The sequence below is a fragment of the Halyomorpha halys genome, unplaced genomic scaffold (assembly GCF_000696795.3).
Source record: "Halyomorpha halys isolate HHAL.00 unplaced genomic scaffold, Hhal_1.1 Scaffold303.1, whole genome shotgun sequence".
Classification (NCBI taxonomy): domain Eukaryota; kingdom Metazoa; phylum Arthropoda; class Insecta; order Hemiptera; family Pentatomidae; genus Halyomorpha; species Halyomorpha halys.
Window position 1 is genome coordinate 744,740 of NW_027115075.1, and position 15,956 is coordinate 760,695.

Below are 15,956 nucleotides of genomic sequence, written 5' to 3' on the forward strand. Positions count from 1 at the left end.
GTGGTTTCTTCCCATGATTTTCAAGTGTAAATGAAATATTTCACATATTTTATTTATTGTATATATTATTTGCACAGTTGTAAATTACATTAAATAAACAAATAAATACAAAATATATAAGACAATATTATGAAAATAAAGAATACCCTTGCTAAGGTGGAGAAATAGAAGGCCTTATCTAACCGGAGTGGGGGGAGAGGGGAGGTGGAACCAACCGCCTTTGGGCGCGATAAGCTGAAAAAATATTTCCTCTCAGCTTCCACCAACTTTATCTATTTTTTTTTCTTGTTCGTGACAGTTAATTCTAGGAATTCTATTTTCTTGGTATCAAACAATAAATATCACTTAAATGCTCTTTTTTTTCAGTAAATGTTTATTTATATATTATATACATTTATTTTATTTAAATATTCAAATGATTAGATCGTATTATATTTCTTTTTAAACGGTTTTATTTAGCTCGTCAATTCCCTTAGTACTCACAGATCAACAATAGACCCTAAAACAGGGATAAAACTTTTGTCAGTAGTGTTTAAGTCAGCTGACAATACTTTGTTTCCTATTCATATATAAATAAATACAAATAAATTTGTTCGAGTTAAATAGTAATTTTTAATTGGATCTTTCCTAAAAGCCTTTGAAGCCTACATTGAATTCCATTGCTCTGGTCCGTAAAACTAAAAATTTCACATTTCTAAATTTCTACTCGTGTATTTTTCATATATTTAATGTTCAATTTTAGCACTGAGATGATTATAACCTAATCTTTTGTAAAGTTTTATTGGAAATTTACAATACACCGTGTTAATTCCCTTTAAAGATTATAATGACATTTAGAGTTATAGTCTTAAATGTAGCATAACAATTACTATTCAAAGTTAGAATGTCTCCATCTTCTTTACAGATTCCTCCGATATTCACGAAATATGCTAGGACGATTTTTACCAACAAGAAGAACATTCAGCATGAATATACAACATAAAATCAACGTTGTATAAGCTTAGGATAGTAAGAAAGTAGATAATTATTAGATAATATCAAAGAGTTTACAAAGTAAATTTGTAATAATTTGGTGTATTGGAGTATAAATGTTGAAGCTTTGCTACTCAACTAGCATTTTGTTTTGGCTGTGACACCAGGTTTTGCATGATTATTGACGGTAACTGTAGCAGCAGTAGCAGCTAAATGTCACATGTAGAAGCCTTCACATTGCACTATCGCACATTATAATCCCATGAGTCCAACATTATATATAGATAACTTATACTACGTTACCTATTTGTTCTTTTTCTTCGGTGTATTGTATACAATCTTTAACTATTATCATTCATTCGTCAATTTGAACTGTTAACGAGCTTTGGTTTACTGGAAGGGTGTAAACAAGCAGTGTTTTGATAGTACTTCCATTAATTGGGCTTACAAGTTGAATTTCATTTTCATTTGTTAAATCTTTCGTTCAATAATTTCTTATATTTCATTGCAAAATTTTATAACAGTCTGTATATTGTTATTATTCTATTACTAGTTGCCTTTTTCAAAATACCTAAATTTGAGTTTTTATTTTTAGTAGTATTTCGCATTTTAGCTGTATTATATAAAATAAGTCATTAGTTTTGTTTCTGGTAATAATTTAAACATTGTGTACGTTTAGCTTACAAGCCGTTGAAGTCTCCAAAACGCCTCAATAATTATAGTGGTTACATTTCATGTTTATAATTTTTGAACGTTATTATGGCGTCGTCTGATAGATATTACCTTCACCTTAGTAACATATATAATATGTTGCATGGGGTATAACTCTTCTCTCCTTCAAAGCCAAAGTGAAGTCAAAAAGTGGGGGGTTGGCCACGTCCTTAAAGCATATGTTGAGGTTAATAGGAATGTCTGGCATTGTAATCTAAACTGAAACAGAAGCCACCGATTGGCTCTTCTATGCCACGCCCCTGGGTCCATCATAATACCCGCATTTTTGGCTTTACTTTTCCATTATCTTACCCCTTCCATTATATTACTTCCTTAATGTTAAAACGTAATGAAATTATACATTATATATTATTTTAAAGATTCTTTCATATATTAGCTTATCAAATTAAATAATACAATTTTCATTGCCATAATCTCCTTCATTTTTTAGTAGAAGAAGGACCAACATATCTCTTAAATGAAGTACTGGAGAGCTTTTTGTAATAAAAGCTTTCATTAAGTTTTAAAGCAATATGGATTTTAAAGTAACAATACCGCATACAATACTAATAAAAGACCTGTAAATTAAATATCGGAAAATAAAGAATTTATTTATAATCTTAATATTTTCTTGAGACTGGTAATTTTTTAAATAAATAATTCAAATTTTATCCATTATAGTCTCAAAACCTTTTATTTCTCTTTAAGTCCGACGTTTCGGCCAATCCGGCCATCTTCAGGGACAATCTACTTATACAACTTTGAAACTATATAATTTAAACAACTCTAACTTCATGCAGGCTATTCTGCCCAGGTCAAAAACATCAATTTCTAATTAGTCAAATATCACTTAAAACAAAGTCAAAATCATTTATTAGAAGACACTATTCCTTCTTAGTGTCTTGTTGTTTAATGAAGTTAGAGTTGTTTAAATTATATAGTTTCAAAGTTGTATTAAGTAGATTGTCCCTGAAGATGGTCGGATTGGCCGAAACGTCGGACTTAAAGTGAAATAAAAGGTTTTGAGACTATTATGGATAAAATTTGAATTATTTATTTAATAAAGAATTTATTTAATTACTATTTGGTATAGGTAAAATTATATTAAAAAAATCTTTATTTTCCTTCCGATATTTCAAACAAACCCTTTTAGAATTAAGTAGAAGTGTCGACACAGTGTTATCTGCCCATCGAATCCAAGATATTTGTTCTGGGAGAGAGGGCTTTGTGTAAGGGAGGACTTTGAATAGAAGATTTACTAGGGTCCCTTAGGTGCTACTCCTATTCCCCCGAATAAAGAAATCACAAAGAGCCTTGCAGACCCTACATTATTCAGCTAGGGCTGCTGTAGAGGCTAGGGCACGGGTCACTACATTCCACTCTAGCTAAGTCCGTTGTAGCTCAATCATTAAATTTACTTTCGACCACTTATCGAAAAAGTCCACTCTCTGCTTCTATTGTAAGCCTGATTACAACCTATTAGGAAGATACGAACTTAGAACCTTTGAAATATGATATTCATTGTCTCGTAGAACAACAATTAGTCTGTGCATAGAATGCAACAAATGAACTTCAAGCTCAAGAAGGGAAGAATAGATTTGTTGATTCAACTTAAACATTGATACCTCATCATAGGTCTTGAAGCGGCCGTCTGCCCAAATTTTAATAATTTTAATTAATGATAGGATTTTTGCTAATGAAATAAAGAAAAAAATTGACAAAAATGTAGTTATGATAAATAATTTTTTAAATGCTTGAACTGAGTGGAGGAAGGTTACAAGCATTGTTGTGATAAAAGTTTTAAGGAATAGTGTCTGCAGATAAATAAATTTGACTGTGTTTTAATTGATAATTGACTAGTTAGGTAATTAAACATATGTGGGATATACTTATTAACAAAAAAATAATTTTACCAAATGTTTTTAATGTTTCATAGATATTAATGTTTTTGACCTGGGCAGAATAGCCTGCATGAAGTTTTAGTGTGGTTTAAATTATATGTTTTCAAAGTGGTATTGAGGTAAGGTAAATTATAAATAATAATGTTAAGTAATTTAAATTGTTTGTAGGATCATACATGTAATAGAAACTTTTTGTAGTGGATTGTCCCTGAAGCTGGCCGGATTGGCCGAAACGTTGGACGTATAAGAGAAATAAAAAGTTTTGAGACTATAATGGATAGAGTTTGAATTATTTATTAAAAAATTATTTTAATAATAAAGTTCAAATGAATGTTCCTCACGATTTGAAAGAATCTGACATTACTTCAAGCTTTCGTAAACCTAAAAAGTATTGCACGACAATGAAGAGAAGTGTGCGGTTAGGCGAAATAAACAAATACGTTAATCTTGATCATTTTAAAACAAATAATATATTATAATATTCATAATATATAAATCAAGTTTTGGAAAGGATATAGAAAATTTTAGATTAAAATATTCAAAGATTTAATTAAAAGCTGGAGAAAAACATGTTAGACAGGATTACATACCTCTAATCCTGTGCACACAACTATCCTGTATAATCGGTATTGTTAAGGGTTACCTACACTACTATTACTAATAATATATAGAATAGAAATAATATAGAAATACATAGTACTTTTCTGATAGCTGTATGAAAATGGATTTTTTCAATATTTCATCAGAATGGCTAATTTGATAAACTATCAATGAAAAATATTGTCGCAATGATTGGTACAAAATAACAGTTTTTTTTTAAACATTTGTATAGTGAATACAAAACACTTTACTGTAACTTCCCTCCACCTCCTTAAATGACTTGCTCAGTCTCTACTGGCTCACTATCAGTGATGCGCTGGGATCTTTTTGATGAACCTTTTGAAATTTGATGAGCTCTGCTCTATCCCTCACACGTGAGTATAGTTAAAGGTTACCTACAGCAGCATTTATTGAGTGTTTAATTTGTTAAATTTCCTGTATGCAACTTATAAAGGGATATTACTTATATCATCAAGCAAAATATTGCTACGCACCTCCATTAATGCCCGTTATTATGCTAATGTATAAATAACAAAATTCTACTGGGATGCTAGAATGCTATTAATGCAGGATTAAGAAAATCTTCTGGTCCTTGAGTTATTAAAAAAAAATAATAAAAGGTTCTTTAACAGAAAGTACTACTTATGAGCTTGAGTACAGCTGCAATGAATTGCATATGTACTCAAAGAGTTAGATATATACAGAGGGGAGGAGGGACTATAAAATTTGCTATAAAAATGCAATTGGTTAGATAGTAATAAAGGATTCTTGTAAATAATTTCATATTTTTGTGTTAATTTTTATTTTTATTAATATATATTTATGATAAATATTTTAAGGTTTCATGAGATACGTAAAACGAATATCAAATTTCTTCCAATCTGGAATACATATTATTACGATCGGAAGAAGTTGGACACGCTGGGCTGTCTCCGGTTTTTTATTTACGATTACGATTTTACAATTATTTCTTTATGAAATTCTTTCATATTCTATATTTATACTTTATTTGTTATTATTAGCAATGTAAAATAGTTATTTTTTTCAAATAAACAAAATTAAAGGTACATTAGGGGAAGATATTTTGAATATTCGGTATTTCAGCCCTATTGAACTATTTCAATGGGGACAAGACCTAGCTGATATTAAAGATGACTAGTATGCAAATTGATATACTGAGTTTAATCAAAATAGCTAGAGCCATATTCATGAAAATCGAAAAAAATGTATAATCGATTCTATGACGTCGATACTTCTGGTAAGTCGATTTTATTTTAAAAGTTTCTGTAACGTCCCCGGGATTTACCTACCTGTAATAATAATCATTACTTGTAACAACAGATTTTGATAATCTATATCACAAAAAAAAAAAAAAAAAAAAAAAAAAAAAAAAAAAAAAAAAGTAAACAGAAAAATGGGCTTGGCCGGTTTTGGTTATCACTCGTAGCAAAGTTTTATTTGTTTATTAGTAACCAAGAGTACCAAAAATTTTTCGTTTGACAGGATCTATATCATTATTTATTTATTATAATGATCCGTACACGATAACTATTTATTTATATTTAGATATAGTATATCAAGTGTTTAAATAAATACTTTCAAATAACATTAATTATTAAAAAATAATATTATCACGTAATATAGCATGATTATCAGATTAATATGTACAAATTAACAAATTTATACAAGTTCATAAAACTTAAGACATCAGAGCAAAATGTAGAGTGCAATGGGTAAGCACAGAAAATTATTTTTTAAGTTAAAATCAGTGAATTGTTGCCTAAAATCGAGTATGGTATAGACTTCTATTCTAAAAATTGTTCGATACCGTATGGTTTTCCAAAGGTAATATAAACGCATAAAGGTTAACTAAATTTTTAAATAGTGATTTAATATTTCAATTACAATTGAAAAAATATCATCTCGCCTTTTTTTTGTTGTTGTTTTATTTTGTTTAAAATTCAATGATAAATTTATAACATAAAGGAAAGAGAAATAAATGGAGTGGAACTGAGGTGATAGTCACCGGTGAGTTAATAATGGATGTTGCCCTAAAAATAAAAGGCCTACCTGGGGCTCCATTGGCATCGAGATAAGTCAATAAATCGATATCTTTACCGTTCTTAGCAGCTTATTAATACAGTGTGTTGGAAGGGCTTTAGTTCACCTCCTTATAGCACTCTATTATATCGCTATGATTAAATATCGATTGTATCGTTTGAAGTACGGGAGAAAAAATACTAAGCTATCGTTTTATTTTGGTAACATTACAAAAATATGTAAGATCTGAATATTACAGATTTAAAATCTGTCTTGGATGCTCTACTGCGCTTGCGTTCTCATTGTCAAATTCATTTATTTTTATTAAAAATGAAGCTTCAAAATTGTCATTTCAGGAGGTGGAGGGAAGTTACTCTGATGTAATATTGAAAAACTTGTAATATTTCTCATTATCAAAATTTTAACATTTTTCTCTGGCAAAAGAATGGCAGGAATATAAAAACATAGCAGTTGACTAAAATTTAAATTCTGGTCTTAAACACTTATTTAATGCTTAATTGTTATAAAATCAATATTAAAAATACTAAGAATAATTTTACAGAATGAATAATCTTGTCGATTGAAATAATCAAATTAAAATATTAAATTAGATAATGTTATCAGACTGGCAATACGGAAAACGCTACTTCCGCCGCTTAACGCTATTTCTCCTACCTTCCACGAATTTTATTTTATTTTTATTGTTTTATATTATTATTTGTAATTTTCTTTTGTTCTCCAACGATATATAATACACCTATATAACTCCTAACTACATAACTGTTTCCGAAAATGTGTTTTAAGCATGGAAAAAATATTTTTTTCTCTTAACACTACAAGTTAATTATTAAAATCCTTTCATCGTTTTTTTTACCAATTTCCAGTACTAATAAAAATATGAAATGGTTAATTTTTTTTGTTTTTAAATAATACTTTAAGGGAAGCCATTTTGAATATTCGGCATTGAAGACATATCGAACTATTTCAATGAAGACAGTTCATGACGTTGATAAAAATAATAATAGATTTTTTTTTTTCATTCATTCACAACTATTCATCAAAATCGGTTTAAATCGGACGTTTTGTGATATAGACGTGCAGAGAGAAATATATTTATTCGAGCGAAGTGAAAGTGGTTTTTTGGATTCTGATAAAATGAATACAGAACTAACAAGATACCAACCCGCACGATTTCTAAAATATTCATAAAAATTTACTGTTTAATATATTATCCCCGGACGCAAATTTGACTACAGAGAGATCGATCGACAGAGGATCAAATTTTTCTCTTAATTTATGTATAATATTATCACTAAATAAATCCAGCCCAACGTTTTGGCCAACCTGGCCCTGCTTAAGAACAATCAACCATGACTTCATTCCTCACATACAAAAATTAAAATTTTTTGTTATTCAGCCCAGATCTAATAATTTTAGTCAAATTAATCTATTTCGTAATTTTTTTCATTTAATTCTAAAACTTTTAATAACAAACATAATATTGTCACATAATGCTATTTAAGGCAGAATCATTATTGCAGAGGCACCAAAGGCATCGGTGGCCAAAACCGAATGAAAATAAAATGCAATAAAAGCGATCAAACGTCAATAACTTTTTTTCTCCCTTTCTCACTATCGAAGCTTTGAATTTTGAAGGATAAAAAAAAGTTGCAAAGGCAATTGGCTTGTTTTGAGCAGAGGAGGGACGGCGTACAATAGGCCGTCTGAGGCCGCGGTGCTTCTTGGCTGGTTTATAAAAAAAAAAAAAAAAAAGGAAAAAAAAAATATGAGGTCCTTAGAATAGATTTGCACGTTTTAAACAATTAAATAAATTGTTTCCTTTTAAGTCTTAATCATAACGTTAATCAAAAAGATATAATATCATAAAGTGTAATAATAGTCTCACTGATTAAAAATTACCCTATACCATTATCACTCAATTATTACCCAAGTGAGTTATAAAATGTAAGATAATTTATAATTAAAAGTTTTAAAATAAAACAAAATATGTTGATTTGACTAAAATTATTAAACCTTGGTTAGCTTGTAAACAATTTTAATAATCGGAGGTGTGAAATTATAGTTAAGTTTGTCCTCGCACCAGGTTAGAATTTTAAAATATTAACATAGAATGTTTGAGACTTAAATGGATACAATTTATTTTATTAAATCTTATTGTTTAAAACGTGTAATGTCAATATAAATCTATTCTGAATGGCTTATATTTTTTCAAAATACAAAGCGATAGAATAAATAGTGAGAAAGAATAAAAAACATTATTGATACTTGGTAGATTTTTTGCATTTTTTTTTCACTCCACCGATGCCTTTGAGACAAATCAGCCATCCTCTGTGCAACATTGGTTCCACCGTAAATAGCTCTAAACATTTGTCTCTTGGAATGTACAGCTGAAAGAGTTCTAGATTTCAATGAAATAGATCTAAATTAATATCCTCCAACTTGTCGTAAATTGATAAATAAATCCTATAGATAAAGCAATAAAATGAGTTAATTGCATTGTTATTGTAAGTTAACTCCGATTCTCCAGAAGTGTTTAGGACGTATTAATTTGGAACAGCGTCGACAAAAAAAAAACAGCTCACTTTAATTAAAACGATAACGGAAACTGGCCGTAAATAACGTTCCGTGACATCAGGCGATTCATCAGTCACGATTGTCCCTATAATCGATAGCGGCGACGTAACTAGACGAAATATTCCATTGTCATTTCTAGTCTCAAGTATATTCCTGTAAAGCCTTATCTTGTTTATGTTTCCATGATACTCATCGGGGGACGAAGCGTTATCAAATGTGTATACAATTATTTTTTAATCTTTACATAACTACTTATTTCATAATCAAATAATTAGCATTTTTAATTGGATTACGTTTGATGGTGGATTTAAAATTTTTTTTTTTTCTTTTAATAATTTATTTATTGATATTTACAACTGTATACACATATATACAACAAGTAAATTTGCTGTTGGTGACATAGTGACATGATAAAAACATGTGGAGAATCTACCCATTGATAGAACTCCAAAAACATTTCTAGAGGAGAAGATCTCGAGGCCATCTTCTTTTCAGACGCCTAGGAGGATTATTAGGTAATGAAGGAGAACCCAGGTTAGAAACAATTGGATTTGGGTGGTTGAGAAGTTTATTATGGAAGGAACGGTATCTGGTTCTGGCCAAATCGGCAACATATGGAATATTGAGGTCCTGATGGATGACTTGATTTGTGACAAAGTAAGGAGCATTAAGGATTTTACGAAGGATTTTGGACTGTAAGGATTGGATTCTGGAGGAATTTGATGGTTTAGTGGAGCCCCAAAGCTCAACTCTGTATGTCCAGATAGGCCTTATAATAGTCATGTAGATCAGTCTTTTGTAATGGATTGGCAATTTAGACCGTTTGTCTAGTGAATGTTGCAATAGTCGGAATCTACGAGCAGTTTCTTGTCTTTTTAGTCTTGTATGAGGATTCCATGTCAGTCGTTTGTCGAGATGTAGCCCTAAGTAACGGATCTGTTCGACAGGAATAAGTGGGGTATTATTAAAGGATATTGATTTAAAATTAAAATCTGAATTTTTATGTGTGACTTTTTTGAGTTTTTTTTTAGTGCATCGTCATTTTAATATATTTTTCTTTAATGATAAAATTTGTTTGAATCGTTTAATATTTAGCTCTAATAAAATTTCTGATAAAAAAAAAACTGGTAATTATTGGCAGCTAAAATAAAAAAACGTGTCTCTTGAACTATATCAGATAGGTCCCTGATTGAATCAATTTAATTTATGATCGAGATTTTTATTAATTATTATTTATTTATCATTATAATCTAAAAAAGAATAATTAGTTACATTAGTAGAAAGTTAGTTAAATAAAATTTAATATAAAAATCCATTTTCTGTGGAATGTTGAGCTCCATTATTAAACACTAAAGATATGAAAAAAAACACTAGCTAGCAATTTTGTGAAGTAAAGGATTATTACCTGACCTCAATCCAGGATTTTAAGACACACTTTTCAAAAAATATGACACTCATAAATTTCCGATAATGTCTCCATCATGTTTATGTCCAAGCATTGTTCATATATAATTGAAATTTTGCAATCTTCTAAAATCATGAAAGTACGTTATACATAATAAATCTTGGGAAAAAACTCAAAGAAAAGTAGTAAAAATTACAGGAAAATCATATAATTAAATACATATTCAGACTTAATTTAATATATATTTTAAAAATAATAATAAAAACTCTAAATACTTCCATCCATCTTTTAAAATGACTATCTCGTCGATTATTCCAAATAGATCCTAATAAAAACAAATTGAATTCTAATCAAATTTTAAATATTTTATATTTTAAATATCATATTTAATTCAATGGAAAATTTAAATAAATGTCCGATTAGACATAAATCATGAATATTAAAATAACGTTAACATATATTATATTATATCAGATATTATTTCAACTATTTCTTGTTAGTATTTATGGCATTAATTCATCAAAATTATATTATTTAAAATTGAAATTATTCAGATTACTATATTTATCAAGATAAATATATTTAGCCTAAACCTAATTATTCTTTTTTATATATTAAAAATAGTAATTTATTAATAACAAGTTTTATAAATTAAATTCTTTGTTTTATTTAAAGTTTTTAGATAACCTCTTTTTATGTATATTTTTTAATACAAAAATGTATAACTGTTAGTATATTTAATTAATTAAAAAAATACTTTTTGATAGTTGAATAGATTTATAAAAAATCGAGAGATAATTAAAATGTTTAACTATGTAATAGACTGATTTGCAAAGATTAGAGATTTCTGAGATTTATTCAAATAAAAATAAATTTAAGTGGGTGTTTTATTATTATTATGTTCCATAAATAATAAAAAACGTTCTAACCGGTTTTTATACTTGTTTTTCAAGGGACATTTTCCAAGATTAGTGCACTTCAGGCATTGCATTCCAAAATCAATTTTGTCCATTTTAAAATATTTTTTAGTTAAAATTTTTGGTACGATATTATCCAAAAGTAAGATTTTTTTCGGGACAGTTACATCACATATTATTTAACTTTAAAAAAGATTATAATCTCGTTCTCAAACATTTAATCAAATAAATAAAAAAACATATAATTTCAAAATGGATATGGCAGGTTTTGGAACGCAACGCTTCAAGTGAAATATTGTTTGAAAATTTCCCTTGAATAACACACAACACAAGCTGTTAATTTAATAAGAATTTTTATGGTCCCTAAATTTCCTGATAAGTCCATTAATAGGATTTTTTTAAAAATATTAAATGTGTCAATAATTAATTACATTTTTTATTCCTAAATTTTCTTGAATTTAGATTATCTATAAACTTTATATGATTTAATTTTTTTAATGTGTTATTAAGATGTTACTATTTCTGATATTTGAGTTATAGTTATTTATGTAATAAAAATTAATAATAAAATTGAAAATGGATTCGGCTGGTTTTGGTATGCAACGGCTCACTTAGATAATTCTAATATAAAACATAGTACTATTCCTTAGTCGTTTAGTACTTTGTAAAATTTTTGATAGGGTTATAGGAAAAAAAATAAATATTTTTCGACCTGCAATGTTATTTTTAAAAAATGTATAATTTCTTAAGGCTGTCTAAATTTTATAAACATTCTGGAAACCTTTCAAGTTAATTAATTTACTATACTTAGAGGCCAAGAGTCAATTAACTACCGAATTAACACTTCTATATATTATACACCTGAGCCAGGCTGAGGGCTGGAAGCCTGGAACGGCAAACCCTGGGGATCTCTTGCGGTCGATACAGCTCTCATCCTGCACAAGATCTCTTCCAGCCTCTGCCTTACAGGGAACCTTTAATTTCCAACCTTCCAGGAACCCAAAGCCCTATGAGGAAAACATCGCATCAGTGTAATCTGCTCAAAAGGATAATAATTCAAAGAGGCAGATAATTTGGAGGAAAGGACATTCATCAATCCTCTTTTGAGGAAAGTTAAAATAGACATAAATAATTCTGAAGAAAAATTTCAAAACATTAATTAATTAGCAGCGAGGAATAAATACTCGAACCTCGATATTTCCAATTTAACTCTGTTTGATGATTATAATAATTTAATTGGAGCTAAGTATTACCCAAAGATCAAAGAAATATCTTGGGACTGACGATAATTATAATGAATGAGTAGACTGTATTGGATTTAATTTAATTGACTGAATCTATAAACAAAATTAACTTTAAATTATACATTCCTACGATGCGTCTGAAAAGAAGATAGTCTCGAGACCTTATATTGTAAAAATGTTTTTAGAGTGCTAACATTGCGTAGTTTCTCTACATACTTGTACCATACCATTATGATTTCCTCAACTTTACTTTATGTATTTATGTACAGTTGTAAATATCAATAAATAAATTTAAAAATATATACATATACATAGAGATTTAACAGAATAATAAAAGTAAATGCACGAAATAAAAAACACAAATCTGGTCAACTAAAATTAATTAATCAAATATTTATTTCCACTTTTTGGTTCATGGTACAGATTCATCTGAAGTTTAATGATGGATTTTCTTCAGTTTTCTTTCTTGATATGTTAAATGATCTGAATCATATATTCTCCTCTGCATTTTTGTCTGTACTCATTTATTGTTGAATGCAAATTCATGAAATCAGCAAATGGAAACAGACTCTAGTACACGAATATCCCAATATGTCTGAATCACGACAAGACAAATATTCATTTAATCATAATTTTAGGTATAAAATGGGTCATATGATGAAATTATTAAATAATGATTAAGGATGTGATCCTTAAACAAATCCTATTCCCAAAATTATCATTCACTTCTTGTTACAAAAATAGTCGTGCTTATTTTCGACACATATGATATTTACGCACAATTCAATGTTATATTTTTGTAGGTGTCAGAACTTAATTTTTTTTTTCTTTATTTAGTTTATTCACAACTGTAAAAGTATTTTTACAACCAGCGAATGAGATGTAGAGAGAGAGAGAAAAAAAATAAAAATAAAAAAAAAAATAATAAAAAAAAAGTCATGAAGGCATGAAGGTTAAGGTCATCCAATGATTCCTCTCCATTAAAATTGAAATTTAAAAATCAATTTAAGAGGTCCCTATTCCAGCTCCTTCGTAAACGTTGTCTCGTATCTGGTAAGTCTAGTGTTGATAGTCCTTGAATTAGAGGGTTAGTGTGTATAGGAAGTGCATCGTGAAACCGTTTATATAGTGATTTAATGGTTGTTTGTACGTAGGGTGTGGCAATCAATTTAAAATGTAATTATGTCAAATCTCACATCAAGATTTATTTTTATAGTCTGCATAATATTTTTACTATACAGTTCAGATAATTCCTTAAATAACAAAATTTGGCCGGTTAGATATAACAAGGATCCTAAAATTGAAGAGCTTTGTGCGTCACGAATTTCTTGGCCCACCATTGTAAGGTATGTGAGCAATGGAATACTCTACCAGAGGGGGAAGTTCGGCCACCCCCTAAACTATAATTCATCTGTAATGCATAAGTCATTTATTGAATTTTCCTATAGTGCGGCGTCCCGTTTGTCTGTCCTTGAACTATTTGAGAACAAAATTGAGATTAACGGTATTTATCTAACAATCAAACACAGAACATTTTATAATATAATTAGGCCTGGTTTTTTGTAGCTTGTTATTATATGTGTTCCAACGATGAATCTTAATCTTGGTAGAACCTAGTTCAGGAGTAATGTACTGCGCAAGTTCGAGCAATAAGTAGTTCACAACTCTTAAAACAGTCCTTCCTCAGACCCAGTAACCGTTTTGACTGTCAGAAACGGTTCTGAAATTCGCGTTTATCCTGACTGGAATAAATATCTGGCAGTTAAATAACATATGAAGAAATCGTTGGAACACGAAACATGGTCTCTGCATGCTTCTTGTTATTCCGGAAAAACATTTGATATATTAAAAACTATATCTCAGAACTGTTAGACGTTTCTTATTAAGATGCCTTATTAGCACCCAACTTAAAACTAGTTAAATGTACTAAAATGTAGTTGATGACATTTATCTTCGTTAGAGCAGTATTATTACTTATATTCGTTAAAATAAATTCACAAAATATTGATTTTTCGACATTTGGAAAAAAATTTGTAATTTTTAAAAAACTGATTCTCGAGAACTATTAAAGGTGGTCGTACGAACAGACCTATTATAGTATATGTTATATAGTTTAGAAGTTGGGGTATAGTTGGTAAAGTCAAGGCCGTTTGTGTTTGAGTGAGTTAAAATATCGAATTTGACTGGCTGGCGACTGCAGTGGTGCCGGTTCGAATATATGATCTATAGCGCTGTGTATCAGAAATATTTTTGAGTTACATATCACACTATATATATTAAATTTATTTTTTCTAACCGGTCCAACTTAACTAAAAACGTCGCCTTTCTCCTGCATTGAAAATATATATACACTTTTGTGACTTTATATATTTATTGATATAGAAATTAGATTTTTCATTTATGAACCTATGGAAATCAGGTTTTCGCATTTAAAATTCGAATATATTAGCAATATGATCAAAGTATTTCTCTAATATAGACATCATAGATTTTTTTCTTATAGAACCTATTCCCTTTCAGTTCCTACAATTGCATTGGTATCTCCATTCAGCCGGCACTGACCAATGCAGTTAATCCCGCTCTGAAATTGAATATAAATAGAGACCCTTCGGACGTGGCAGCAACATATGCTCGCACTGCTCCAGCCACTCCATGCCACATGACTCAATGCCACGTGCTATTCCCCGAGGCCGTGAGGTGGGGTCCCACCCCTTCAATTAGAATAACAGTCCTCACTAATTTCGGGCTTCGTTAATTTTCAAAGAGTAGAGTCCGTCTAGAATGAGTTGTTTGATTTCAAAACATAACGGGGTAGAGAGTAAAACGTTTGAAAAATAATATTCAAATGTATTTAAGAACATCCAATATTATTTATGAAAATATACATAACAATTTTTATCACCATATTTATCTAAAAACGTGTGATGTATGTTTACCACCTCGAGTATGTAGCAGAACTTCTAGCACATGGAAAGAACATGGAAAAATCAAGTTATTTCACCCTGATTTCTAATTGCTTTAATGAAAACTATATATAGTATTTAGTCAAAATTGGAGCTTTTCCAACTGTAGTTCGAAGAATAAAAAATGAGACTATTTCAAAACATTACATAAAAATTAATTTTTTATTTAGAACTCCATATCTTTAAAAAATGCTATTACACCAACCCTAATAGTGCAGTTTCCATACGATATTTCGCCAGATACAAATGTTTTCAAAAAGTAGTAATTTTTTTCAATATAATCAAAAATCAATTCTTGTGAATTTATTTTGGCAAATATAATTTAAACTACTAATCCTACGAACTACCTACAGATGCCTATTAGCTTTCAATTGAGATATGGTAGTGTGAATTTCTATAATATTCGCCAAAATATATTTTCAAAATGTCCATTTCTCATTGTTCGGAAAAAACTTTTGATATATTAAAACAGCATCTCTGAACTATTGGACGTACAGATGCCTATTAGCGCCCAACTTAAAGCGAGTTGAATTTACTGTGATGTAGTTGACGATGTTCATCAGCAGCAATTTCCTTGATATTCGCCTGAATAAGCTCACAAAATTTTG